The sequence below is a fragment of the Strix aluco genome, chromosome 2, assembly GCF_031877795.1.
Source record: "Strix aluco isolate bStrAlu1 chromosome 2, bStrAlu1.hap1, whole genome shotgun sequence".
Taxonomy (NCBI): domain Eukaryota; kingdom Metazoa; phylum Chordata; class Aves; order Strigiformes; family Strigidae; genus Strix; species Strix aluco.
The window spans coordinates 2,616,221-2,643,982 of record NC_133932.1 but is presented as its reverse complement, the minus strand read 5'-3'; the positions used below and the strand labels follow the sequence as shown (position 1 = coordinate 2,643,982).

Genomic DNA, 27,762 nt, shown 5'->3' with positions numbered 1-27,762 from the left:
CAGTTCTGTACCTCTAGCCTTAAAATCTCTCAGATAGTCTTTTTAAGTCTGGTCCATTTTGCTCTAGTTGGAACCATTTGTCCTTTGTAGGAGCCCTTACATCTAAAAGATTCTTCAGCTAAATTTATCTTCCCTTAAATAGAGACCAGCGTCAAAACACAGCAAGTTTAACGTAATATCTGACTTGCTATCATCCTATTCAGACAATGTCAGTCATTCAAACTAATATACTACTGGGATTAGAAATTGTCAGATTGAGCTCAAGAAATAGTTTTGCTTTTGTGTTACGTAGTGGCTGACACACTTTCCTGTCTTTTGGCTTGTCAAGAGTGCTGCCTCCCACAATCTTGGGGATGCCTCTACACCAGAGGACCTACAAGACCTGGAAGCTCTCCCAGTAATACATTGTAAAAAATGCTTTAAATGATTTTTCAGAGTACATCAGAATCTCAATTATCTAAAGAACCTAGGAAGAACACTGAATAGAGCTCGATAATCGCGTTTACCAGTAACCAAAATGCCCTGCATGCCCATGGATCTGTGGAAATAATTAGTAATAGAAGCAATTTACCATTTAATTAATAAATGACAAGGGGCAAAACCTTGTCTGGGTTCACTGGATTTGGATAATTGAGGCTCCACTGTATTTTAAAATCGGAAATATTAACCATTATTCTGTGTGCTTGAGATAATAATCGTTTAAAAAATGTGCACACAACAGGATCTAAACCTAGTTGTATTATTTCTGTAAAATGAGGAAGAATTTCATAATGTCTTACATGCAAAGATTTGCTTTGCCAAAAAAAATATCACTTTTTTTTTTTTTTAAATGTCTGGAATCTGTGTTCTTAAATACATAGATCTGTGTCACCTTTGAATCTATAACTACATTCAGGAGCCAGTGAGGAATTTCAGAGGGCAGTGAATAACCTTTTGAGAGGAGTAAGAACCAGTGCAGCAAAACATCTTCAGACTGGTTCTTATCTCAGCTGCCCATAAAGGAATTTGAGATTGATGGAGATAACTTAAATTTTGTAATTAAATAAGAAAGAGATTAGAATTGGGCCCCACCGTAAATAGCCATTCAGAATATGCTGTAGCAAGTGGATTGTGGAAGGCTGGGATTGAAGACAAACGTTGTTGGTTTATAGTATATTCCAATGAGTTTAACTGCCATAAAGCACTGGTTTGCTGCCTCTTCAATTACAAGTCATTGAAAAGAAAGTTCCAGAATTCTGCCTTCCTCTGCTTTGCCTGTGTGTCATTCCATCTTAGACATTTAACAGCCCCTACCTCTGAGGCATTGAAGCAGTATGACTGAAGAACAAGGACTGAGCCCCTAGAAGGCAGCATCCTTAGCATCACTCTTAAACTGTCAAAACCCAGGGTGATTCCCTTCTTTTTCCTCCCTCGTGTTGTTTGTTGCATTCTATCTTTTTGTCCCTCAGATCTCCTCCATTCTGTCATGGTCCTAAGGGATACTGCAGAAGAAAATAGGTGTGGTCATAAATGAGACTGTATTTAAATCTGAAAGTAGGGAGAATGGGATGAGTCTAATCTCCTTCATAAGGGCTACCCACCGCTAGAAAGCTGTTGCTGGAAACATTCTGTTCCTGTACCCAAGAGACATACTGTAAATCAGTTTAGTTTGTACTATGCTTCTCAAATATACGGTAATCATCAGAGGATAGGCAGTCCTTGCAGAAGTTTAATTCCAGCCCCACCCAGATGTTTCATTCATAAGGAATTGGAGGAATGAACAATAAAACCGTGCTGTGAAGTTCTAGGTGTCAGAGGGTTCTGTCTGTTGCTCCTGAAGAGGGGAATAAAAATAAAATTGGTCGTTTCAATCAAGTGGTTACTGTGCTCACATCACAGAATTTGATGCATACAGTTGTTTCTGCTCAAGGGATCCATTACCGGAAAAGCAGGGAGGGTTGCGTTAGAAATGATGAGTTGGCACCGTTCATGGTGGTAAGGGAAACTTGGTTATGCAATGAGCCACATCCTGCTCTCCTAACTCTGTGAGGAGCTCTGTTGAAGTCAATAGTAATTACATCTACTAAAATCAGTGGAACTACTTGCATCAATAAGATAAGTGGGATTTGGCCCAAAGGTTGGTTAATATCAATGTTTTTAATCTCTCATTTTCATAAATGCTATGTTCATTCAAGCAATATAAAGTGAGGTGAATAAAGAACATTCTGTGCTTTGAATACTTTGGCATCATACGCAGACAGGGCATGTGATTAATACCATATTGTTGGCTTTGTTCTTTGCTTTTCAGTTGTGGCTGGCAATGTCCTTTTCATAATTGCTGGTATCCCCCTGAGCCTATATAATCACTCTCTCCAGCTTTTCTACGATGCCCTTAGATTTTTCCTGTACTCAATGTAATATGTTTCTGCATTCACTTACCCTCCCATCAGAACCATAATGTGTTTCTGATGTGCTGCTCTGACGTGGTCAGAGCTGATGTGGGGCAATGTATTCACCTGACAATGTTTCCCAAACCAGATATGTTATCTGTATTTTCTTGTGCATAACCATCACACTGCAGAATTGTGCTTTGTAGTTGTGCTTCTGGGAAAACCTGTGGAACCGCAGCACACTGGTTCAGTCACTGGTGTTAGGTAGGAAGTTGTGCTTGAATTTCAGATAGTATAGTTCACATGGCTGCCTAAATTAGTAGAATTAGGGGCTAAATAATAAAAAACGTACAATCCTGTTCTTGTCATAGATCCACAAACATAGACGTCTTGTTGGATCGTGACGATCTTGATACTTTCTACCGGAAACAGTCAATATATGGTTCTACTGTTGAAGCAAAACTATGATTTCTGCAGAAATGTGAACGAGGAATGGAGTCACTGATGTTACACTCTAGTGTTAATGTTGGTAAAATTGCGTAGTTCAAGGTACAAGCCTCATTCTTTATGTTTTTCAATAGGTAATACGTAGTGTGTTGTTTATTTCCCTCCAGTGAACTTCCTGACAATATCGTAACTTCTTGGATGGGCGTTTGTTGTCATCAAGAAACTTCTTTTGAAAAAAAGACAGTAAGGACTGGTAGTTGTCTGTGCTATTTAGCGTGTGTCGATGAAGGCAAAGCCTTACCACCGTCAAAAAAGATTCAGTAATGTGCCACGAAATTCTGCAATGTCTTCTCACAAGAGATTTCCATTTTGTTGTGTTCTCACTGACGTGACATTCAGGACCAGATTCTGCTTTCATTGAAATGTGAGGTCGTTTGACTGACATTAAAAGATTTTTTACTGATTTAACGGCAGAACGCATGATTTATGACTACATAGGGTGAAGGGAGAAATACTGTCAATATTATAGTTGTTACATAGGTAAGACTTGCGTGCGTTCATAGTAGTAATCTATTCATTGTTTAACTTCCTTAAGGAGATTGACAAATTCCCCCTACATATATACTCCCTGGTGTTCCTTAGGGTGGAATTTCCTACGAGGTTTTGAAAATCCGAAGCCGTATGGCTCCCTACTGACGCTGTGGGAGTTGATGGTCCATATGTCACTATGGGTTCAATTTGCTCAGTTTTCGTGGATGTTTGAGATATCTGCAGGTACTATGCAGGAGGGGGAGATAAGATTTGGATCACCAGCTGAGGGATAAGAAGAATTAATCCTTGTGAAAACAGAAGACTATTACTCAAGTCTTCGCACAATGAAGTATTATATGTGTTTACAGGTGCTGTAAATAGCCTCCTTGCAAGTTCTTTCTTGCATTGTTTATCCAGCTACACTTATATTGATGACACACTTTATAAACAATTCATAGAAGTTTATATATGAATTATCAATATTCTAAGAACATTTTCAAGATGGATAATATGTATTACGCATTTTGTAACCACATCACAGGTCTATCTGTAGGTTATTATAAGCATCAATTGGCTTGTTCCACTCAATCCTTTATAACAGCTAATAATAATTTATTGAACCCTTTATTAATCATTTTCTAAACCCTCAAAAGTATCCCTTGTAAAAGTATGACCTCCTGGCCTTGTAAGGAATTTAAAGATTCTGAGTTGAGACTAAAAAATGGACAGTCCAAATGCAAATTCTTCTTAAAGTAGAATCGGACAGTAACAACAATTCTTTTCAAATTACAGTGCTGTCCAAGCATTTCTTCTAATCAATCGTTGTAGAGCATATCACATCTTTTAGCAATCACATCTGACAAGATTCTCACTTGTAGATACTTACAGTAATCCCAAGAAGGTAAATTACTTTTAATTCTGAGCAGCTGAAAGTTCAGTAGCACTGTGTTCGAGTAAAAGCTTGCAAAGATTGATATGCCAGAAAACACAGTCTTTTAAAATTATCATATTTTGGATTGGTAGAAAAGCCAAAGGTTTCTGACTCTGTTGTTATATTTACCATTTAGTGCTCTTCCCCATATTTCTGAGGAGATCAGAGGACCAGAGGTCATGAGTGAGAGAGTAAACTGGCCTTTGCTGTATTTGTCTTCATTGCTTTGGCATGTTTGACTGGTTTTAATTCTTAAGAATATAGGTAGCTCTATATGCAGCCACTTGGGGCTCTCCAGTAGGTGTTCTAGTTGAGGTAGTTAGTATCTGCCTGCGTTTTTCTGGCTTTGAAACCTCAATAGAGTGATTATTGCTTCACCTCTTTCTGCGCTGCAATTGCTGTAACTCTTTCTAGTTCTTATTTGTACCAAATGAAGAGAAATCATGGAAAAACTTTTAAGACTTTTAGGAATTATATCACTATTTTATCTTGGCTTGTAAATAATCATACTTTTTGTAAGTTTAATTTAGGGTAGGCAAGAGTTTGCAGGTTACTATTGATGGTGTAAATCAGTTGAGTCGGATCTGTTCGTTCACATGTTGGAATTTCAGAAGCGTTTGTTAGCCTAGAAAAAATATCTGGTTGAATGTGTACAGGAGATCATTACTTCTTTCTTGGACATATTTACATCAGATGGATAAAAGAGTCTTTAGACTTTGTTTAGATGTGGAATGAAGATTTGATTCCTGAAGCAAAATGTCATAGGGAGATCTGACAGTGTATGGATTATGGTGACCCGAGTCTCTATCAGTCTCCAGCAGCTATCATAAACAAAGTACATGACAGGATGTGTGTTTTGCGGCTCCTGAAGATATTATAAGAGCATATGGATACTTCTTCCGTCTTTTCTGTTAACCTTATACAGTCTGCAGTCAAGCTTTATATTTCTGAGCAGGACTAATTCAAATAAAGCCATGCGCTGGAAGATATTTTAAAACTTTTTGATGTAGGTCCTAAAATTCATATCTGAAAAGAAAATTTCACAGAACCATTGAGGTTGGAAGGGGCCAATGGAAATTGTCTAGTCTAATGCTGCAGCTCAAAGCAGCATCACCTAGAGCAGGTTGCTCAGTGCTGTGTTGAGTTAGTCTTTGAATATCTCATCCTAGAATGGAAACTCCACAGTCTCTCTGAGCAACCACTCCAGTGTTTGAGTACCCTCACCATCAATTTTTTTTTCTCACGTTTAAACGGAGTTTCCTGTATTTCCATTTGTGTCCATTCTCTGTTGTCCTTTCATAGAATAACATGGAGAACAGCCTGGCTCAGTTGTCTATACTGTCCCACATCAGGTATTTATACACATTACTTAGGTTCTCTCTAGGCCTTCAAGATGACTTCCTGAGATAATTATCTACAAAAGTCTTACTCAATGGCTTTTCAGTGCTTACTGCAGAGAGGAGGATACTTTTCTTTCATTGCGTAAGGAGACAAGTGATTTGTAACAATTCTCCAGGAGAGCTGGCATGATCAATTTAAGTTAATAGTGATAGGATTACGATAGTTCCTTAGGTTTTTGCCAGCATCTTATTTGTTGAGGTAATTCATTATTTTGGTCAAGATGATCTACAGAGTTAAACACTTTTTTTTTTTTTTTTTTACTTTTTTTTCCCCCCTCTTTCTCTCAAGAATGGGTTTCTGCTGGCTTCCAAGGAGGAATAAGGCTGATTTCTGTTCAAAAAATCACACAGTATTTGAGGGTTATAAAGAACTAGGAGCTCCTGAAAAGATATATCAAACTCGGTGCTAAAGCCCTGGAGTATTGCCATTTGGGAAGGTCCTTTATAATGTTTTAAAATTCATCTGTTGATATCTTAGTTTCAAGAGTGTATTTTGTTCTTAAGTCATCTATACTACTTGGGAGTGCTTTAAAAATGAAAAAGAGAAAGAAAAACTATGCATTGTGCTAAGCTAGGCATTCAGGCAGCATTAAAATTTTAGTACAGCTCTGTGGTTTCTGTTACTGACTTTTCTAAGTCACGCTTTTAGTCTTCTGTTATGGTTATGGGTAAAATAGTAGAGATAGTGGTGGAATGGCATATTTCAGAAAGCATACTGCCTACCCTGCTTCCAAATCGTAAGTGTTGTTGGCCATATGAGAGCTTCTACTGCATCGAGAGATGATGATGGTGCCAAGTTGTACTTGTATATCTACAGCTTAAGTTTTTGTTTGTTAGGAAGCAGCACTGATCAGTTGTTGCTGATGAGATTTCAGCCTGTTCTAAGAAGAGCTGCTAAACAGACTTGGTTGGTTTACAGTATCTGTGTCATTTTTTGAATTTGTCCCAATAAAGCCAACAAAAGGATTCCGATTTTATAATTTCATATTACTGTTTGTTGATAAATTGGGCAAATATTTTCTTTTAATCTTTAAATGCTCATTGTTAGTCTCTGAAATTCTGATTCTACATGTTAGTGCACAGCCCACATGGTTTACTCTCTTTAAGTCTGATACATTTGGGACACTTTCAGCTTTGTTGAGATTAATCAGGAATTGTGACCATTGGAGTGGACAGCTGGTCTTTACCATTTTGTCTTAGATTTCAGACATATACTAAGGCCCAGGATGTGCATAGATTTTGTACTAATATAATTGTTCTATTTGAAAGGATTGATGTTTTTACTGAAGTAATTATACTAGATCAACTTCATGCATGGATATAGTTATACTAATATAAGACTGAGTTATAAACCCATACAGTTACATCAGCATAAAATGACATGAGTCTTTTGTTAAGGCAAGGATAGGGCTTAAGTTTTTATATTTTATTGTTAAGTTTTTATATTTTAATTTATTTGGAAGTAGAGGGTTACTTTATCTAATTTGAATTTTATCATACCATTAAATGTTCTCCAAGAAATAATATATAAGTTTAAGATCATAGATATCAGTTAGCAAATCTAATAGAAGGATTCCTAAGGAGGGATAGATGTATGTCAGATATTAAGATATATTGGCAGACAATGTGCCAAGAATTGAGAGGTATTTATGTATTAACATAGCTGTTCTCTTTCAAGCAATATAAGATGTATTAGACATTTGTCCCGGTCTGTATTTTTTCAGTGCATTGTGTACAGAGAAAAGGATGCATTTCTTGAACTCTGGTAATATTCGCTCTCTTTGTCATAAGAAAGGAGAGAGTTTGCATTAAACAGATTCCTTTTATGTTCAACCTACAGAATTTCAAAGAATGCCGAACAAATGAGGTAGGAATTTGTACATTTGTGCATCAAAGAAATGCTTAAATAGTTTCTTATATGTATAAAGGTACATTGTAGGGCACCCTCAGAGAGAAACTATATTCTGTAATCAATCTGTTGCCACCTGAATAATTAAATAATGTTTTTCAATTTAGAAATGCTCTTAAACACACTAAAACTATAAAATACCCTGCTGAGAAAAAAATGAATGGCCTGCTTGCTAAATGGTCACTGCTAAAGACAACATAAATGTAGAGTCATTACAGTTATCACAAAATTGTCATTTTTAGCAGTATGGTAGTATTTTCATAATATACCCTACCAGATTGATGGTGCTCAGATAATGCAGAAGTTAACAGAAAATCCTTTCTCTTCCCTCTTTCAAACTGGTATTTTATTTCGAGATGGCAAAACTTTTCAAGTAGAGTGGATCCCCTGTTACTTACGTAAGTTCTGCTGAGCAGTTAAAAAAAAAAAAATTAGTAAGTGAAGAGGATGGAATTATGTTTTTTAAATTTTAAAATGGTTGTGTCAGCCATCGGGGGTAAGGGGTAACTTTAACAGTGAGGAGGCCATGAACGGGGTTTTGTTCAGTAGCTGTGGTTCAGTATAATGGTTGAGAATAATGGGAATATTAAGACCAAAAAGAAATTAAGATATGTAGAAAATGTGTCTACGTGGAAAGCATATACATATTATAGTTAAATACCTTCTTGTCTGTAGATTTTCTGAAAACCCTTTCAAATGGACCATCTAATACCGGATAAGCATAAAATTACTAGAGGAGCAGTTCCTCAGTATGATCAAGTGAATGAAAGAATTATCCAGAAGTCTTTGATTTAGGAAATAGTATTTCTGACTTAGTTATCCAACATGATCTTGACATAAAAGGTCTTCTTAAGGTGGTGGGGGTTTTTTTTCCTGATTTTGAGTTACAGAACTTCTTTGGAGTTTTAAAATATACCCTAATGATTAAGTTACCATTAAGTTACTAATTAATATACTTATTATTTGGATTTCAGAGGAGATTTTTTTTAGACTTGAGTATAGTTTTCTACTCCTGTATAATGCCAAGATACGTTGTTTGGCCATATTTGAAGTTTGGCAGGATTTCAAAATGATTATGAATAAGACTGTCTTTTTCACCTGCCCTTTATACCCAGTGGGTTCTTTGTATCTTCGTTCTTTAGCCTACATATCCAGTAGTTTTTGACTTAGGGATTCCTGCTCCTTTCAGAAGAGTCCAGAGGTCGTGTACTGAATCAGCACTTCATTTTCACTGTCTTATGAGCAACTGGGAAGCCAAAATATAGCTTCTGCAATGAGGGACACAGAAAGAAATCCCCAGTGACTTTGTTGCTTGCACTTATCTTGTGGAACCTCCTCCTCCAACACCCCTTTGAGATGGTAGGATGTGAACGAATCAAGTATGGAATTAGGATTGTCCAGTGGGCAGATGCTGCAATCTGTTTACATAACTGGCCTAATGTAGGCTTTATTGTATTATGGCACCATAGAGACCTTAGTGTCACAGGCTTCAGTTCTTGTCATCTCCTTGCCAGTTCTAATAGACTTAACAGAAGCCTCAACCTTTCTTCTTGCTAGCTAGACAAGACCTAGCTCCAGTCTAAGTAACAGGACAGAATACCTGCAACTCTCTCTGGTGATAGGGGGAAGTGTGGCATGCTGGTTTTTCCTCATATGAAGGTTAATACCCCCGTATATCTTCTGGTAATTTGGGAAAATGCTGTTTATTCTTAAAATTTGGTCTTAAAATTGCCAGAGTGACCTGGATCTGGAGTCTCACCTTGTTCCTTCCCTGTAGGGGCTGGTCTCCTGAACTGGCACGGGGTGACTTAACTCTGGCCTTTGTAATGACTAGCCTGAGGGAAACTGCTAGTAGTACCAAGAGGGAATCAGTCTACAGATGAGATGGCAGTGATTTCACAACTGTGCCAAGTAAGCTTACGCAGAAAAAACTCCAGGCAAAATAACAGCAAAAATTGCTACTGCCCGCAAAGCTACGGCAGCAGAGTAACGTAAAGGAAACTAATTGTATACAAGCCTCTTGACTCAGCAGCTCGCTGAGTAGTAAACCTTCCTAAAGCCAGCAAAGGCATATTCATGTAATTGTTTATGATTTTTCTTTGTGCATGTGTCTTCGTTTATATTGTGTATACCGCATATGTTTATATTTATACAAATCTTACTGTTGAACAGAAGCCTACTGTAAGTATGCATATTCTTGGGTATGCCCGTATGGGTGTTTATATATGTCTGTATATTTGTGTGCATGCACGTGTGTATATGTATATATGTCTGTGTGTATGAGAAACAGATGCACTGTAGGCAGATAAGGCAGATAAATATAGATTCAAATAGAAGCATAAGCCTATAAATATAGACACTATATAGAGTGAAAGCAAGCAGATCAGCACAGTTTCATTATTACTTGCATTCTGTATAATAAAAGAGTAGCTGACACTGAAATGACTGAGGGGATGACACTGTTGGCTCTCAGCAAATGTAGTAGAAAGGTAAGAAAACTTTGTTCCAATATGAGCAGCAATTATGACAGAAGATTTACTATCTCTAACCATTTGCTTAATACAAGTCATTGTATAGTTTCTTCTGGGGTTGAAGTCAGAGGATGGAAACAAAGCATAACATCTGTAACTTCATCTTAAAATTTAAGTAAATAAAATAAAAATCTCAACCCACAGTCTGAGAAAGTGCAACCTCTGGTTTCTATTTTAAAATAAGCCTCACGCACTGTGTTGTCAACTTTCTGCTTCTGCTGTACAACGGGTTTTCTTTGCTTCAGGTCCCACAGTCTCTCCAAATGAAGTTGGGTGGCTAAATATTGGGAAGAACATTTACGTTCATGACAAAATTAGCTTTCAGAAATAATATTGTGAGTGTGCGTGTATATGTGTATCTTAGCCTTCTGTTTGCATATCTCAGATGCCTGTTTCAACAGTCAGCTTTCTCTCTGTTGTGGCAATATAGCTTTGGCTAATCCATAGCTGTAATATAGGTATTTAAAGTCAAAAAGATCCTAATCTAACTAGATATAAAGAAAGCATTGCAGCTATTCGGGGGGGGGGGGGGGGGGGGGGGGCTGAAAAATCAAATTTTCCTTACTCTGTAACATTTTGATGAGGGTGTTCAGATAAATTAAGATTGCTGAAAAATGCCAGAAAACTGTCAATACTCTGTTTTATTTATTTTTTTTGTATAGTGCAGGTATTATTGAGGTGTTTACAGCAAGAGGCTAGCAACTGAGAGTTTGGCATTCTCTTTCCGGCTTGGCCACTCACTTAGAGTGAGTTCTTGCACAAATTGTTTAAAATCCATGTACTTATTTCCCTGTTTGTGAGTAGATTTGATAATAATTATGTCACAGAGTTGGGTACTTGAGTAATACCTTGTTTTGTTAATAGGTCTCATGATTTCATTGGAACTGCTCATGGAGCGAGGTGTCCAATAAGAGTATCTCTTTTTACCAAGTACTCTGACAGTCTTGAGAAAAAATGAAGAAATAACAGTAGAAAATACTCTTGCTGATGTTCTATATTGTGTTGCAAACAATTCACTTATTTTTAATTTACTTAATTGTTTTCAAAATATGTCATTAGCTGTTGAGTATTGTCAAGTTTCTGTGTTCCAAGGAACTCACAGCAAAGCAGAAGAAAGGTAAACACCACATACTCAGACCAACACTACTCGATATGACAAAATGTAACCAACGACAGAACATTAACATGTCAAGTAGTGAAAGCTTTGCTGTTGGTATTCAGCTCATGTAATGCTAGTTTTCTTAGTCTAAGCTAATTTTCCTATGCAGATAAAAAGAGAGGCAGCTCAGAACATCTGGATTCTGCCTCTGAACTCGTTACATGGTTTGGTACAAGCCATTTTTTGCTCCGCTTTCTTATTTTGATACCTGAAAATAAGCTCTTCCAGGTATATTTTAGCATGTTATTTGGGTTAGACCCCAATTACCCCAATTTCCAATCATCTAGGTGCTTTCTAAAAATTTGATATTTGACTCACATGAAGTACCCTGTGAAGGTGCTTATTTTTATCTATTGAGATACCCGAATTAAACACAACGAGGAGTCTGAGGTCGTATGGATATGAACAATGAGACACTGGGGGAATCTCTAACTGATGTAGGTGGTGTTGGCTCTTCCTCTTGTCCTGAAACTAGTGGAGAAGTTTTATGAAACTGGGACCTGCAGGCTTTGTTCAGGTGGTGCTGCTCATGGTGGCTGTGGCGGTGGCAGCAGCACCCGCCACTGGGCTGGAGGATGAGCACACTCTGGGCACAGCTCTCACGTGCCTTGTGCGACCACCTTGCCCGTACCTTGCCCTCTGCAGTTTGGGGACTCAGATGTGTGAGCTCTCTTGTCTGAAATTCCCCAAGTTACTCAGACTCCTGCAGGATGAAACCCGTGTAGTGTAAGAGTGATATTTGAGAGGTACAAAGTGAATGAATATGATAAATTACAGTACTTCAAAAATTAACTGACCTATCCAGTAAATTCTTCTGAGTCCCTCCTAGTCTCTTCTGAGTCTGCTGCATATTATAACAGCCACACTTGCTTCAAAATAAGATTTGACTTTTAGGGACCAAAACAAGTATTAAGGTTGTTTGTACAGGGATTATACCGAGCCCCCAATTACTATAGAGACATGGTCTTTTCAAAATCTCATAGGGAATATCTGGCAGGGAAGTTATGCTACCCCAGAAAGCATTCACTGTGAATTCTGAATTTTGTTTTCTGCTTCCCTGCTCCTTTCTCTCGCTTATTCTGATAAATTTATAATTCCTTACTGGATTAAATTATAACATTACATTGTATTTGCAGTAGGGGAAATATATTTTAAAAAAAAAAAAATCTACCCTTGATCTAAAACCTTGCATGTGTTGATTTCAGTCTGGATCAGATCATTGCAGCTGAGTTAGTCCTGAAGACTGAAGTTTATTGTGGAAACACTGACATAACCTTTATTCTTTTGGTTCTGGCAGACGTGGCAAAAATATCCAGAGATCTTTTTTTCTGACTCTCAGTTCTTTGCTAGTCTCCTTGGACTTTACTTTCTGAGTCTTTGCCAATTTTACTGCCATTCGTTTTGACTAAAAGCGTCTTGGAAATACGTCAGTCTGTAGGAACGGTTAGGAAATAACACCATTACACATGTTTAATAGGTTGGTTGAGAGGTGGGGAAAGTTTGGTAATTTCTGCTGTGTCATGGTCATTCCAAAAGAGTGGAGTCCAAAAGGTCCATGTGAAGGAGCAGTTGGTAGGAGAAAAATAAAGGTATATTGCCAAGAAAAGCTTATTTGTTGTGAGTTACTTTCATTGCAGGGAAAGTAATGTTGCAGAAGGTCTGCAAAAGGTTTATTGATTCTTTAACTAGCAAGAAGAGTTGGCAAGCATCTCTAATGTATTTATTTTTTTTCTCTATCATTTTAATATTTTTTTATTATTCATTTTGCCATTAAAAGCCCATGGCAACCTAGCACTGTGCTTATCTCCTCCTACAGTCATTAAAAAGACAGAAACTGTATTGAGAAACATTAAGCTTACATGCAAAATCATGAAATCCTAGAGTAATATCTTGTTTATAACCTTAGTCTCTCCCTTATGATAAAGTCTTTACTGAGAAGCCACATTGTTTTTCTGCAAATACAGAGCTATAGAATCTTTGATACATGCAAATGGTATCTACTATTAATGTGTTTCACTAATCAAAAAAAGCAAAAACAACCCTAACCAGCTGTCTAGCGTAGTGAAAAATAATGCTGCTTTGTAGGTATGTTGTCTTGTAGGGAGAACATATATCAAAGAATTTAAAGACTGTAACATACAGTTACGTACAAAAAGGTTTTTTAGCACACACAAAGGTTTTTTAGGATTTTCTGACCTGAGGATGTATCCAAGATGCTCTTCTAAAATATCTGGTAGGATTTTGTAGCTGTATGGACTTTTAAAAACTTCAGTATTTTCATCTCAGTAGAAAATGTTTTCTTGAAACATGAATCCTAGCCACTATTGCCTTTAGAAGTTATGAGTCCATTCATGTTTTAAGTTGTTAATGTTTTTGACATTAATCTCTCTTTTTTCCCCCCTTTCTCTTAATCTGGATGTTCTTTTTTTTTCACATTCCCCATATGCAGATGAACTTTTGTTTTCATGAAATTTCAGATTAAGTAGGCATTAAGAATAGGAAATGTACATAGTGAAGCTTCCAAAATTTTTGAGTGATTGAAGGCAAGTTGACGATAATGGAAACTTTTGCTAGCTTCACTTGATAGCCCTCAAGTAGAAAATACATCAGAACTGAAGTCCCTAATTTGTCTCCCCATATATTTAGGGAATTCAGATCTCTGGCTGAACCTGATATGTACAATCCACAGCCAGTTGTTTATAATCTAACATGCAAACTAATGCTTAAATATAAAATAAATATACATTAAACGTACTCTGGACGATGATAAAGCAAGCACAGCAGCGTTTGAGCTCCTCTCACTGATATTCAAGCTTGGTTTCCTTTAGCTGGTATTTCTTTAGTTTCTCTCTCTCTCTTTCTCTTTTAGATAACATCCCGTAAGATTAATGTACTTTCAGCTTCTACAATGCATCCCATAAGACGAGGGCATACTAAACATCCAGACTAAGTGTGTAAATGGTGCTGAAAAATACATTCCTCTTCACATGCATCTATTCAGAAGAGAATTTTGTGAGAAGCTGGTCCTGTGGTCCAGTCTTCCTGTGACACCTTGCGTAGCGTCACTTGAAGTTTGGTTGTGAAGCATCGTTTCTAGTGACCGCATGGTAGAGTTTGTGTCTTCTGTGTCTCATTTCTTTTCCCCAGCATTCTCCTGCTGAGCAAAGAAAACGTGCCTGAGCACGTGTGTTAATGAGTCCTCAATCCAGATTGCACACCTAGGTTCCCCTTTATGGAGACTTAATCTTTTCTCTTAAGGATCAGTTTCATTTTAAAACAGATCAGAATAGTTAGGCTGTACATGACTTTTTGTGTAAAACTTCTCTGAGTAATTTCAATGCAATTTGAGTTTTGTGCAACAAAATGCATAAGCACATGCAAGACAGTGAGTTACCATTTTCTTTTTCTAATATCCTGACAGAGATCCTGACTGCATGCTGTCTGGTAGTATCATAATTAATGTTACTGGATGTGGATCTGGGGAAAAGGAAAAAATCAGCGGAATAGTCAATAACATTGTGTATCTGTGGAATTTCCTTAAAATAGTGTTTACCTTTCTTATAACATGGGGCTTCTTGTTTGCTTGCTTTGCTAATTTAGGACCTGTAAAAATGCCTGATGCCAGACTTGTAAAGAAAAAGTATGTTGCCCATTACATAGAATCTGAAGAAAACAATATGGGAGAATGTATGTCTTCCAGTAAAGATAATGCAAAAGAATGTTTAAGAGCATTGGTAGTTGAATTTTATTATTTTTTTTTTTTGTTATCAGCATGCTCCATTTCTGATACTAGGCTAGGTGTCTCCCGTGGCTTGTAATAAACCTCCTTTTAGTCTTCAGTCTTTCAGTGTGCTTTAGAAACTATGTTAACATGCTTTAGAATCACATTGACATTATTAGCAAAATCCCCAGCTCAATATGAATAAATAAATGGATGCCCAGCAGTCCAGTGTTGTGCCAGCCTGGTGGTGTTCCCTTGCTTTGTAGGACCTAGTGTCAAGTGGGAGCAGGCAGAATTTGGAAGCCCATGTCTCACCTTGGATGCAAAGGATTCAGCAATATGGTGGGTGTTCACCTGTGGGAACGAGAGGATTTCACCTTAGTGACTCAAAATGATTCTCGTTACAGAGCTAGGGGCCTGTCTGTGTCTAAATTGAGGACTCCAGGTGTGTGCTTGTGTACAAGAGAGAACAACGGGGAGATTTTGGCAGGGCTAATGAGTGAGCAAAATAGGTCAAGTGTTCCTTGTTTCCAGTCTCTAATTCCAGTATGCCCATATCACCCTACCACCTCAAAAAATGCAGGGCTTTGTGTGCACAGTGCCCGTGATTTCAGTGCTCCTACAAGTCTTTAGGTCCTGAAGGAGCAAGTCAAAAGCTGATTTATATTATTACTAAAGAAAGATTCCTCTTAGTAACCTTAATGACCCTCATGGCTGAATATGAGCTTCCTATGCATGTTTATACCTATCAGAAGAAGTGCCACAGTGGCATTAATCTATATTTTTCTGTAGTTTCTAATAGGATTTGGGCATGAGTGTGGGAGGGCAACCTTGCTTTTGGATGGAGGGGTTCGTGGGTTTTGTTAAACATCCACTCTTCTAGCAAAGGGGAAAAAAAATGAAAAGGTGGGGAAAAAAGCATGTTTGGTTCAGAAAGGCATAATTCTGTTTCTAAACACTTTGCTTCCCTCTTTCCGTGGTGCCCCGCCTCACTCATACCTTAAATCTGTCTCTCACCCCTCTGCGTTTCTTCGTCTGTGTCTCTCAGAGCTCTGAATTCATTGTATGGAGTAGTGTAAATCAATAGTAAATGCTAACCACCCACTCTGTACTCAGTTACGCAATATCACATACCGTGTACACAGAGACAAAAAGGGAAAAAGCGCACACAGGCTTTACATTCAAAAGCTCTTGCATAATTTTGCTTTTCTACAGCCAAAAGGGAAAGAAAAAAAAAAAAAAAAAAAAGGAAATAACAGATGGGGAGACTTGCAGTTTTTTTCCCTTTTCTCAGACTGTACAGAGGGGAGTTAGTTTAACATCCATGGTCATTTCTAATTGCCCTGTGCTGCAGATAAGCAAGGCAGACTTGCTTGTGCTTTAAAATAAGACTTTTTTCCAGCTTCCATGATGTGGTGCACTTTTCAGGTAATATGAGAAAAACTATTATGAAGTGTTTAAGGCTGAATCGGTTATTTGTTTAGTCTTGATGGAAAAAGGAAAAGAAAAACCTCACTTTAACTACTCGATGCATGTTGCAAAGCGAAAGAGGGACAAGGAGTAAGGGTGGTTGGATTGAATTCTCTGGCATGGTTTTGTACTTTTTTTTTTTTTTTTAATCCTTTTTCCTTTCTGAAAAGCGAAATATCTCTCAATGTAATATTTATGTAAAAAGCCAGTTATGTAACTCTCGCCTGCCTTTCGCTTTTGTTACCTCTCTGGACTGTACGGCTCTACTGTTTTTCCTCACGACAGATTGTATTAAAACCTGCAAATCCTGATGAAAGGAAAGAACGAGCGGGTGCCCACAGCACAGACTTTAATTTCGAGCCTTTTTAAGGGCTTCGGGCTGGAAGACAATGGATCTATTTAAGATCTGGTTTTGGCTGGAGGAATTCTTATTGAGTATTTTCCTGTCACAGTGCGCTCTGGAACATCCCTGGCTTCTGCACAGTGTTTCTGTCTCTCTCCTCCTCTCTCTTCTCCCCCCGCAAACTTTGGATGTATACAATGAAAGCTTTTTCCCTTTCCTCTCCTGACCTTAACACGAGTGTCAGGTCAGTCTGTGTGTAACAGCAGCAAGTGCAGAAGCGCAGTGAAATTTTAAGTTGCGCTGAACTTTGTATGTTTTTATTTAATTTAAGTGATTGATGCGCATAGAGACTCAGAGATCCTTTTGATTAGGATTGGTTGGGATATTTTAATTGATTTCTGACAAATGCAAGCAAAAAATGTATAACCCTGCTAAAAGAATAAAAAATGAGGAATTTGAGGGAGTTCAAAATGGGGAAGAAGAGGGTCGATACTAAGAAAAGTTCATACTTTTTGATCATAGGAAGAAATTATTCCTGTACTTATTGCAACCAATTTATTCCTATTTTATCCACTTGAGGATCTGACCTGTTTGTGGTCGTGAGCATTGTGTCGGGGTTTATTTTCTTTTGCCCTTTAGAAATCATTCTTGTCTGCGTGCACATTCTTGGACGGATTCTTCCCTAGTGTAATGCTGCTAATTCTTTTGACATTATGTCAGGAGTCTATTAGGTCAATTATAAAGTTGTAGGGCTCGATTCTCAGTTATTTTAAAGTGTTTTTCTGGCATTGGAAAGGAGTCATAAAATGAGCCTGAGTGTGAATTATGCCCACTTCAGGCATAATAGAAAGAATAGTTAAAGCTGAAATATTTCAGCAGTGATCCCTGAGACAAGCTTTAAATGAAATAGGGTTTTGTGAAAACAGGAATATTTTAAGCTCTATAGTATATTAAGTATTATAAGCTGTATATTTCACCCAATTACTGGGGAGTACCTATATATTCAAAAGTGCATTCGAACACCTGGATTCCCTGCCTGATTCTGAAACCAGCCCTTGCTTTGGCTCTGGGCAACAAAAACTTCTGCCTCCATTTCTGTCTCGGTACAGAATCTCTTAGGGATTATAGCAGTAGATACTTGGTTTGTTGTGCCCTACAGAAATATCCTAAAGCTGGTTTATTAATGTCTGTGAAGTGGGTTTAAATGCACAGGGAGAAGGTGTTGAAATTATTTGGAGAGGTTAAAAAATCATTTAAACTTCAGGCCAGCGTTGCCACAAAGACCAAATTGTGGGCACCAACCATGTATAAATGTTAGCTGGAAATCAGAGAGGACCCTAGTCAGCAGAGGATCAAATTCTGGAAGACTATCCTGTAGAAATTATAGGGCCTGGAAATATGTAGTTGTAAGATAGGGTTGAATCAACATATCAGTAGCAGTTTATGACGTGGTTGAATGCAGTGGAGGAGAGTGACCTCCTTAAGATCCCTTATCCTGGTGTCCCTAATAGCTCTCAACCCTTTATAAAATGCTTGGAAGATGTAGACTGTGTAGCTTTACAGAGAGCATGATAAATAACGATTCCAGTGTTTAACTTAATCAAAAGAGCGTTCATATGTATTTGACTGAAAATTACTTTCTGCCCATCGTCTCAGTTTCAGTCTCTAAGGTTTTTTTGTCTGCAGTAATTACGATGGAAGACTTCTTTGGAATAGGTGTACAAAACCTGATAACTTTCAACAGTGGACAAGCAAATTTCCCTCTTAAAGGCATCTGCATGCTTTTCAGTTACTGCGAAGTTTCTTCACGTGTCACTAGGTTGTCTCTAACTTCCTGAGTCTTCAGTCCCCAGCTTTGCTTTGTATGCTTAGGTGGACTTGTAACAAGACACTAACCTTCCTTAATGGTCAAACACACATTTAATTATTTTCTGAGTATTTACTAATTAAACAAGAAGAAAAACCTTGGAAATGCCTGCTGCTAAAAGTCTGGGTATATATACGCAGTTGAACAGCGACCAGAATGATGGAATTTTGTGTTTTCTGCAGAATGGAAATCTAATTTTAATTTATGGAGGAGAGGGTGATTTGACTTGACCAGATGCTAGACATGCAACCTGTGAAACTTCTGTCTTCCTAAATTCATAGGCAAAATAGGCAAAAGGGATGGTTTGAACAGTGTCTGAAATGAGATGTTAATATTCATTTTTAATGAATAAGTCTTCATTTCACAACTTAAAAAGACTCTGGTATTTTATTTTTAAACATAAGCTGTTTGAGTCCTGCCACTAGGAAGATCTGTGCCTTAGTTTTGTTAAATTCAATTTTGTTATTTTAGAGGAAAAGTTAAATATGAACCCTAAAGGTTTAAAAATAACAACAAAAATTAAAAGAGCTCTACATTAATTTTTATTGTTAAGTTTCATTATTTTTCTTCCCTGACACATGCTTGGGGTTGGGTATATTTGAAAAATAGCTAGCTAGTATGATTTTGCTATATCCAGCAATGTGATGAATTAGCTACAGTAGTCTTTTTTTATCTAGTAATTATTCTGCAAGGTTTCCTCCCTCCCTTCCTCAGAACAGTGTTTCTGGCAACTCAGACACTTTGGTTTAAGTTTCTGACAATTTTGTGTCCTTCACAATCTGTAATTCATTGCTAGTGCCTTCAATAGTTTCACAGGTCTTTTTGACTTACAGAAGTCCCCAAGAAATGAAGAAGCAATATTTTTAGAGTAGTTGTAACAAAAGTATCAGTCCTAGTCACACTGAATGTTCCTGCACTCCTCCTTTTTAAAATTATTATCTTACACATTCACAGCAAACGAAGCAGAGGGTTCATTTCTCACATCCAAAAATCTGTATATTCTTGTCTTTGTTGTTAAGCCCGATGTATGCGGGTGGGCCACGACACCCGCAGGGAAGGACCGCTGAAGTCCAGTGGTGTAGGGATGGGCACAGCGCTTAGAGCAGGGTCGACATCTTGCTCTTTCTTCTGTACAGTGGTTAATATTTTACTGTCGTCACTAAGTGAAGAGGGCTCTGTTTGGGGACTGAGGGTGCACATCAGTGTCAGCCCGCGAGAGGATGTACCGTGCGGTCTGTCGTATCCACTTTGGGCAAGGAGCACATCCTCATTTGCTCGTGGGCATCTGGTCTCATCGCTGCCAACTAGGGAATGCTGGTGGCTGGGGTGGGAAGGATGGGTAGGCTCTCTTCACCTTATTGATGCGGAGGCTTAAAACAACACTTGAGGATGTGACCTTTACACCTGGAGTAAAAGAGAGCGGGGAACTAGACTTGATAATCTGGCAAGCGTGCGTCAGGGTAAAATCTTGGAAGAAAACTAACTGTGAACAGCTCAGTTTCTGTGCGGACTCAATTTGGGGTATTATTTCATAATTTTGACTGAAGAAACCTCTGACTTATTTGGCTTTTAGGACACATGTTGAAACTCACCCCTTTAGGGAAGTTCTTGCAGAGACAAGATACAAGGAGAGTTCATCTGTGTAAGCAGCAAAGAGGATTGTTCGTTCCCGAGTTTTTTGCTGATTTATTTGTGACTGGTTGCAGCAGAATAGATGGACTCACTGCTTTGACTGTGCTGTGAACTAGAGAAAAACACACTCAGTTGATAATGTTTTAAATCAAAATGAATAATAATGCTCTTCATGGAAAGACTGTGGAAAGGTATTAACAGAGAACAGTGCAGAAAACACCTGAAACCATCTTTGCCCATAGTTTTCACTACATATATTTCTTAAACTATTTTTCTGCTTACAGTTTTTATTAAGTATACTGGTTGCCTTAGGCCCCTTACGTGACTTTAAAAAGAAAAAGACAAACTTTCAATCTTGTCTTCTGGGATCCATCTAAATACACATTTCTGATTAAAAAGTGTCAGTCACCACTGAGGCTAGAAATGGTCTGTTCTGCTTTGAGGAAGAGAGAGGGAGATCCATAATGGTTGCTCAGGCTGTTGCGTTTCTGAGAATCAGCTGTTTTTTCTTTATACTGCAAAGATTAAACAAAGAATGTTAAACATTTCCCAATTTAGCATTTATAATGGAAAGCGGCTGTAGGGCCACAGCTCGCTGCTGCAAGGGCAGGCGTTCATATTAGGAGTCACTTAAAAAGGCTTTTATTTTCTTTGAAGGCCTATCCATTCCTTTCCCAGACTGGCTGCTGTGCTTTGCAGTCAGGTGGAGGCAGCTTTAAGTTTTGACTTTCATTTAAGTAGGAGCTAATTTACTTTTGGAAATGAAAGTTAAAGCAGCTCAGCCATCTGCAAAGTGAAGAAGGAGGCAGTGGGTTTCTTTAACTTTTCAAATCTCTACGATTCTATTTTGCACCAACAGGCAACCAAAAATTACCTTCCTCATCTCCTATTAGTAATAATATGTAGTATTAATGATCTAATGTCTTAGCTTCAACTCTTCATCTCGGTTTCTAAAAGATACCTGTTGGCTGTGTTCAGTCGCCTTTATACTTGCATCCAGCTCAGGAGCTTTGAAGTAAAAAGTTGTCGTCTTGAGTGCAGCAGAACCACATTTGTTTGACCTACTGGCAGCACAGCTTTTTCCATGGCATTTCATTAGTGATTCCGTGGAGCACTGTGACTTTCTGTTCCTCATAGTGAAGGCAAAGAATGCTTAAGAGTGACTGGTAAATGAAAAAAAAAAAAAAAAAAAAAGCTGGGGAGAGGGGCAGCATTTTGATGTCCTGGTGTTAGATATGCTTTTACTGTGGTTGTTTATCAGCATTTCTTAGTTTTTAGTTTTGCTTGAAGAGTCCATAATGGAAAAAAATACATTGTTCAAACTTTCTTAGTTGAAGCTGAGGCGAGTTTCAGTTTTATGCAAATATATATTTTATTTCCTATCAGAGTGAAATAAGTGTTAATACAGTTAGGTTTTTAACAGATCAGCTAAAAATGTCCTTCGCCTGCCTCTCCACTGGCTAGTTTTCAGAAATTCAGTAGTTCTCTCTCATCACATGGGGACAAGTCTAAACATCTTATATAATTAAAACATTTTCAGAAAAAAAAAATATTTCTGGTTTCTTGTATAAATTGTAAGCACTATAAAGAAATCAGCTATCCATTTTCTGCCTTCTCCAGCCTGCCTGCAAGTAGGTTTTGTCTAAACAAAATAGCCTTGCACTCAGAGCTCACAAACTTTTGTGTATTACTTAGATATCTACGTGAGTAATTTTATTGGCCTCCTACAGTAGCTTAAATATGTTTGTAAATGTTTGCCCACCTTTTTGTTTCTTAAGGGAAGCTCTTTGCAATTATTTTTTTTTAATAAGTCAAAGTTTGATTTAAAAAAATATTTCAATCTTCTTGTGATTACATTTCTTACAGAATGTTGGAATTTTTGGACTGTGCATCTGTTTAGGCACGTGGAGAAAGACAAGACTGAGATCATGTAAGTCATGAAACCGAGAGTGAATAATCCATACTTTGTTCTCTCACCATTTTTATAGTTTATATCCAGATGCAAGTAATAAACCAAAAAGGGAAAAAAAAAATTATCTAGTTAGATTTTATTTTTAAAGTGATTAATGAAAAGCAAAGTTCAAATGAGGCCACAAATCCTGGTGGTGCACAATGGGTTGATTTATTTTGTAAATAGACCATGGATAATTAACCATAAAACAAAACTTTTTTTTTTTTTTTTTTTTTTTTGGAAACTTGCATAATGACACTGGTTTCTTTTAGTTGCTGTGAGTTGCACAGAGGGATAACGACTTATTCACAACTGGTTGCAACTGGTTACAGCCAAGAAAGGAAACATCCCCGAGCAGCTAGAGGAAAAAGGCAGTTAAACCCCTGCTACACTTGCAGTTTTATAGTAAGGCATTTACTGATGGCTACAGAGCGTGCAAAGCTACTCTTACACGATAACAGCAAGAGAGTAGATATGTACATACCCTGATGATGCTTGCCATGTTATCCCATGCTTTGGCTTAAAACCCATAAGCAAAAGACAACCCCTGCAGCTGGCCTTGTAGTTCACAATTTTGTATTGACTTCTGAACAGCATTAGTTTATGCTGTGTTACAAGCTTCCATGATGCCTGTCTCTTACTACTCTGGCACTGGGGGAAGAGTCCTCTGGATAGTCAAAATAGTCTGACTTGCTGCCAAGTCCTCTTGTGAGCCAGAGAGTGATGGTAGTTTTTCAGATATGTGATATGAGAAAACTGCCTGCCCGACGTCCCCCAAATTTGTCTCTTCATATTCCACAGTCATCTGTGGAAGGGATCTCTGATGCCCAAGAAGGAGAAGGTCCAATTTGTTGTGAAAGTACATTCACTACTAATTAAAACTACCAGCTGGGATTACAGCCCTGGAGACTGTAAATAAACTAGAGCATGAGATGTTCAGATGACAATATGGCCACTTCTGTGGTGGTTTGTATTAGTTGCCTGTCCTCAAATTTGCTCATCTCATGCCAGCTTATTAGAGTGAAGAGAGGGTTTATGTCGGTAAGAGTCAAGATACAAGAGGTTGGATTTGCCACACAGACACCGTCTATATGGACACCTCAGCTTGCTCTCACATGCTACGATGTGCCTTAAAATACTTTTGTCCATATATATAAGGTCTGCAGTTCAGACAGAGGTAAAATCTGATCATGCTGTGTTCATGTGAGAGTTGGCTGTTGGTGCAGCTGTGCTGTGTTTCACAGACGGTGACTGTAAGGTACTTGCAGAAAGCCCCCCTTGTTCCAAATGATAGCCTGGGCAGGCAGAGGTAGTGGGTAAAAATGCTTAAAACCAGTATTGTTTTACATGTTTTGAGTCGGTTTATCACAACAGTGTTGTAGACTGATGTTTGTAAGGGTTCTCTGTCCTAAATTGATTTGTACGCTTGTGGTTTCTTCTTGCAAACTTGAAGCATGTATTTGTCAGCAATGTACTGCAGAGACTGAGGAGAAGATCGTTCGTGTCAGACTGTCACCTGCTATCTGCATGAGCTTAATGTAGATAACCGGGTACAAGGGTTGTGTGTTTTCAGTCTAGACCCCAGTTGCAAGACAGGGCCTTAGCTCGACACTTTAAACCCATAACTAGAGAACTGCTGAGTTCCCACTGTGTTACTGACACTAGTAACGGCAACACATGGGCTGCCACTTAGAATCTTTTTTTAGGCCAAAGAGTCAAGTTAAAATAGCGCTTAGTTTGAGCAAGAGTCTTCTGTTGTGGGTGGGAGTCATGCTGGGGGCAACATTAGCATTGTACTTTCAAATGACATTGCAGTGAAGGCAAGACCCCAAAAGTAAGTTAACTCTGCAGGGCTCGGTAGAGTCTTTGGCTTCTCTTCAGGTCCTGTTGGAGGGGAAGCCAGCCAGGGTCCACTGTGGTAGTGCTAACTGGATGTGTCTGTCCCATGGGGCCTCCCTTGAAACTGGTCTTTGTCAGGCTTTTGCTTTTGGGAAATGTGGCAACGTATGGAATCTGCTACGTACTGTTTATAAGTTAGAACTTGATTTTATTGACTAACTGAATCCTTGTATCTTGCGACAATCTTTTTCTGTGCTCTGCATCATGCCAAAGAAACAGGGGAGTGGTGTTGGCATATCTTTGTATGAATAGGTCTGTCATTAAATATTTGAAATAGAAACATCTGAAATAGATCTTGCCTGAGAAGAACAATGGGGCAACTAGAGAAAGCCAGTTTTCTCCAAATTCGCTTTTAGGGGCTGGAGTTTTGAGCAAACGGAAAAAAGAACAGAGAGCAGGTGTTAGTGCAGGGGCTTAAAAACAACAAACCCTGCGAGGCATGAAGGGAGATGCAAGGAACGGTGAGAGAGGAGAGGGGAGGGATGCTTAGCAGAGGGAGGGTTTTTTTTCATTTGTTTGTTTTAATAACTAAGACCAGCTAAGGGAGAGGGAAGCTGGTAGCAGATGATTGAGAGTCACTCACTGGGAAGAGGCACTGTGTTTAGGAAACAGAAACTTTTCACCTAATGAGCATCTAAGCCTGAGGATCATTCACTGCTAGCGCTGAGGATGCTGAGACATTTGGGTATTTTCTGTTTTCTCTGATCTCTAAATCTTTATTTGCTGAAGAGTGAGGGAGTCAGTCGTCTTCCTCGGGCAGTTAGGCTCTGAAATCTTAGTGCTAGGAAGGGGTTACAGACAGCCTTAGCTGAAGCCACACACAAGATGAAGGAGAGCTCTGTTCAACTCCTTTCAGATCGTGGAAGGTGTCATTACACGGGCCCAGTATGCAGAACACAGATTCAACAGTCTGCTTGGTGTGCAGCAGGAAAAGCTCTGTTAGATGTAATTGTAGTTCAGGCTTTTGAACAAGCCTTTGTATTTCTCTCATATGGTCATAAAGTATTTGTAAAGATATGCAATCCAAACTTCTTTTATATTAGCCACACTATCTCTTCCCAAATACCTCTCCCCAACTCTAATACTTAAAAAACCCCCACAGGTGAGTTAATCCCAACAGTGCTTCCTGAGACTTTCCCCAACCTTGCTTAGTGTAGTGTGGCATCCAATGTAGTAGGTAAGTTCAAGCTCCAGTTAGAAAGTGCTTTTGTGGGGGACTAAGCAGTACAGTTGTTTGAATCCTTGGACTTCTGCTCCAAGCACTGCGTTCAAAAATTCACTTTATAAGAAACAAAAATTATTTGGTTCTTACTAAGATTCTGTCCAGGTTACAAAAAACCCTTCACCAAATGGCATGGGAGAAGGAAATAGCCAGGGGATGGCAATCACTGGGTGCTGTCATGGTTAAAGGCCTAGCTGTACTTCAGCGCTCCTCTGGTCTTCCTAAGTGAATAGTTTCATGTGTTGGCACACTTGCTGCTACCTGATCTAGGTGAAATCCTTGCATTCTTCCTGGTTTAGGCCAGGATTTGTCTCACATCTTCAGTCAAGCTTCACGTGACTTCATGGTATTTTGCATTTGATTCGTTTGGAAATGTATGAGCAGTGATCAAGAGCCTTCTTAGCAGTTGGAGCAAATGCTTAAAGAAAAAGGAATTCTTAGAAGTTAAATGCCTTATTAATTTCAACTGCTCTTCCATTTCTCTACCAGTTAAGTTTAAGGACAGAGCAGAAATAACTAGCATTCCCCTCACTTCTCACTCCAGATTCTTCTGTAGGACTCCCTGTGACTTTCAGTCTGCTGCTTTATCCTGCTCAGAACTGGTTTTGATACTTCCCCAAATGGCAATAGTAATTAAGAGTACTTAACCCAACAAGACGTGTCTTAGTTGTTACATAAATGACTGTCTGAAAAAGCCTCTTACCTTTCATACATTGGTAAGCTCCACTGGTTCTTGGACAAGAAAAACATACCAGCTGGATTATTAATAATAATTAGATTGTCACTGATATATTGATAGCATTGCAGAGGTATTACAAGCTTCTGAGGCTCACTAAAGAGTACTGAAGGTCAGGACTAGAAGCACTAAAAAAATACCTAGTGGTATTCTCTTCTTGTGGAAATACTGGTTCATTACAAAAAAATAGAATACTTCTAGGACTCTTACTTATTTTCATTATTCATATTTCCAGATAAAGCTTTTTAGCATTTGTAAAACAGAAATGCTTTTGTTTCAAACTTTTCTTTCAAAAATATAAGCTATGTTCTAATATAAAATTTAAATCAAAACTGAAAGTAACAATCAAAACAAAATTATTTTGTCAAAACAAAACATTCAATTGATTGAAATGATTTTTTTAATTTTTGTTTCGTGGGCAACTTTGCAATGCAGTGTTTAATTCAACTGTGAAACTAAAGCAAATTTCAAAGTCTGTAGCAATCCTGTAAAGCAGGAACACTGGGTTGTGTTTGAGCTCTTCTAGGTGGCGCTTAGGGGAGTACTTCACAGAATTCTACTAAATCTCTTTTAAAAAAATCTATTAAATCTGTCATAGTCTATTAAATCGATACGAATTTTAAAATGTGTGAGGACCCTTAGACTATGCTGAGGTTTTCTTGTTATATTGGGACTTTCTATCTCTGTAACAGTTAATCAGAATCTGTCTCTGCAACTATATGTACTTCTCCCCTGGAAATATATTCTGGGTTTCTGCTCAGGAAATTGGGAAGCCTTTGATACCATTTCAGCTCCACTGGCTTCCTTCTCTGTGGGCTGGTTATGGACCAAACCTTTCAAATCCTGGGTGCCTATCTTCGTGCAATTTCTGGCAAAGTAATCAAACAGTTGAACGTAATGATAGTCTTAGTGTAAAGCCTATACAGTTAATATCCGTGTGTTCACTTCCATTTGTTGCTTCTTGCATTTGATCTACAAGGGACCTTCCCGTAGTGGGGCGCTTTCAAGTTATTGCTTTGAGTCTTTCCTTGACCCGTATAATACCCAAAACATTCTCTCATTTTTTTTTCCTAATGTATTGTAAGTTTTTTCCTCTCCATTCTCATGTAGAACCTATATACTTAAATAGTAAAGTTCTGGCAGCGGTCTTGTCCAAGGCCCACAGTATGATATATGCCTTGGAAGCATATTACTTTAGATTATGGCTTGGGCTATGTTTAATTCTTTGGGATTTGCCTAAATCTGTCTCAGTGGGGGGAGCACCCTACAAAAGAAAAACATGAGTTTAAGGGCAGTGTCTTTGACAAGTAGGGCAAGGGTGAAGATTAAAAGCAAAGAACACAGGTAAGGATTGCCCTATTGCTGGAAAATGTAACGCATCTGACCTTGCCTCAACAGGGTAATGTTTCTTATTTTTTGAACAGGGACTGAGATACTAACCTGCTCATGTGATGGCTTGGTTATTGAGATCTGGCTTCCTTAAATTTGGCTAGAAAAAACAACGTCGTATTCCTTAAGAATATCAGCACTGCGACCTTCGTAACTTAGGGGTAGAGCAGTCAATGTCCAGTTATCCATTCAGGGGAGGTTGTGGCTCTGCAAACTTTGGAATTCTCACTCCAGTCAGAGGTAAACACAAGATGA

At 38.3% G+C, this 27,762-nt stretch overlaps 1 protein-coding gene across 11 annotated transcripts in view; it reads left to right on the top strand.

Annotated features, from left to right (window-relative positions):
- ZBTB20 (zinc finger and BTB domain containing 20) overlaps positions 1-27,762 on the top strand; it is a 492,466-nt gene that overhangs the window by 232,750 nt on the left and 231,954 nt on the right. For 10 of the 11 annotated variants that reach the window (XM_074808323.1, XM_074808340.1, XM_074808396.1 and 7 more), the window contains one exon: positions 22,177-22,240. The exons of the other annotated variant lie outside the window; for it this stretch is intronic. The gene's annotated coding sequence lies outside the window, so the exon portion shown is untranslated. The remainder of the gene's footprint in view (positions 1-22,176; positions 22,241-27,762) is intronic. 11 annotated transcript variants of the gene reach the window in all.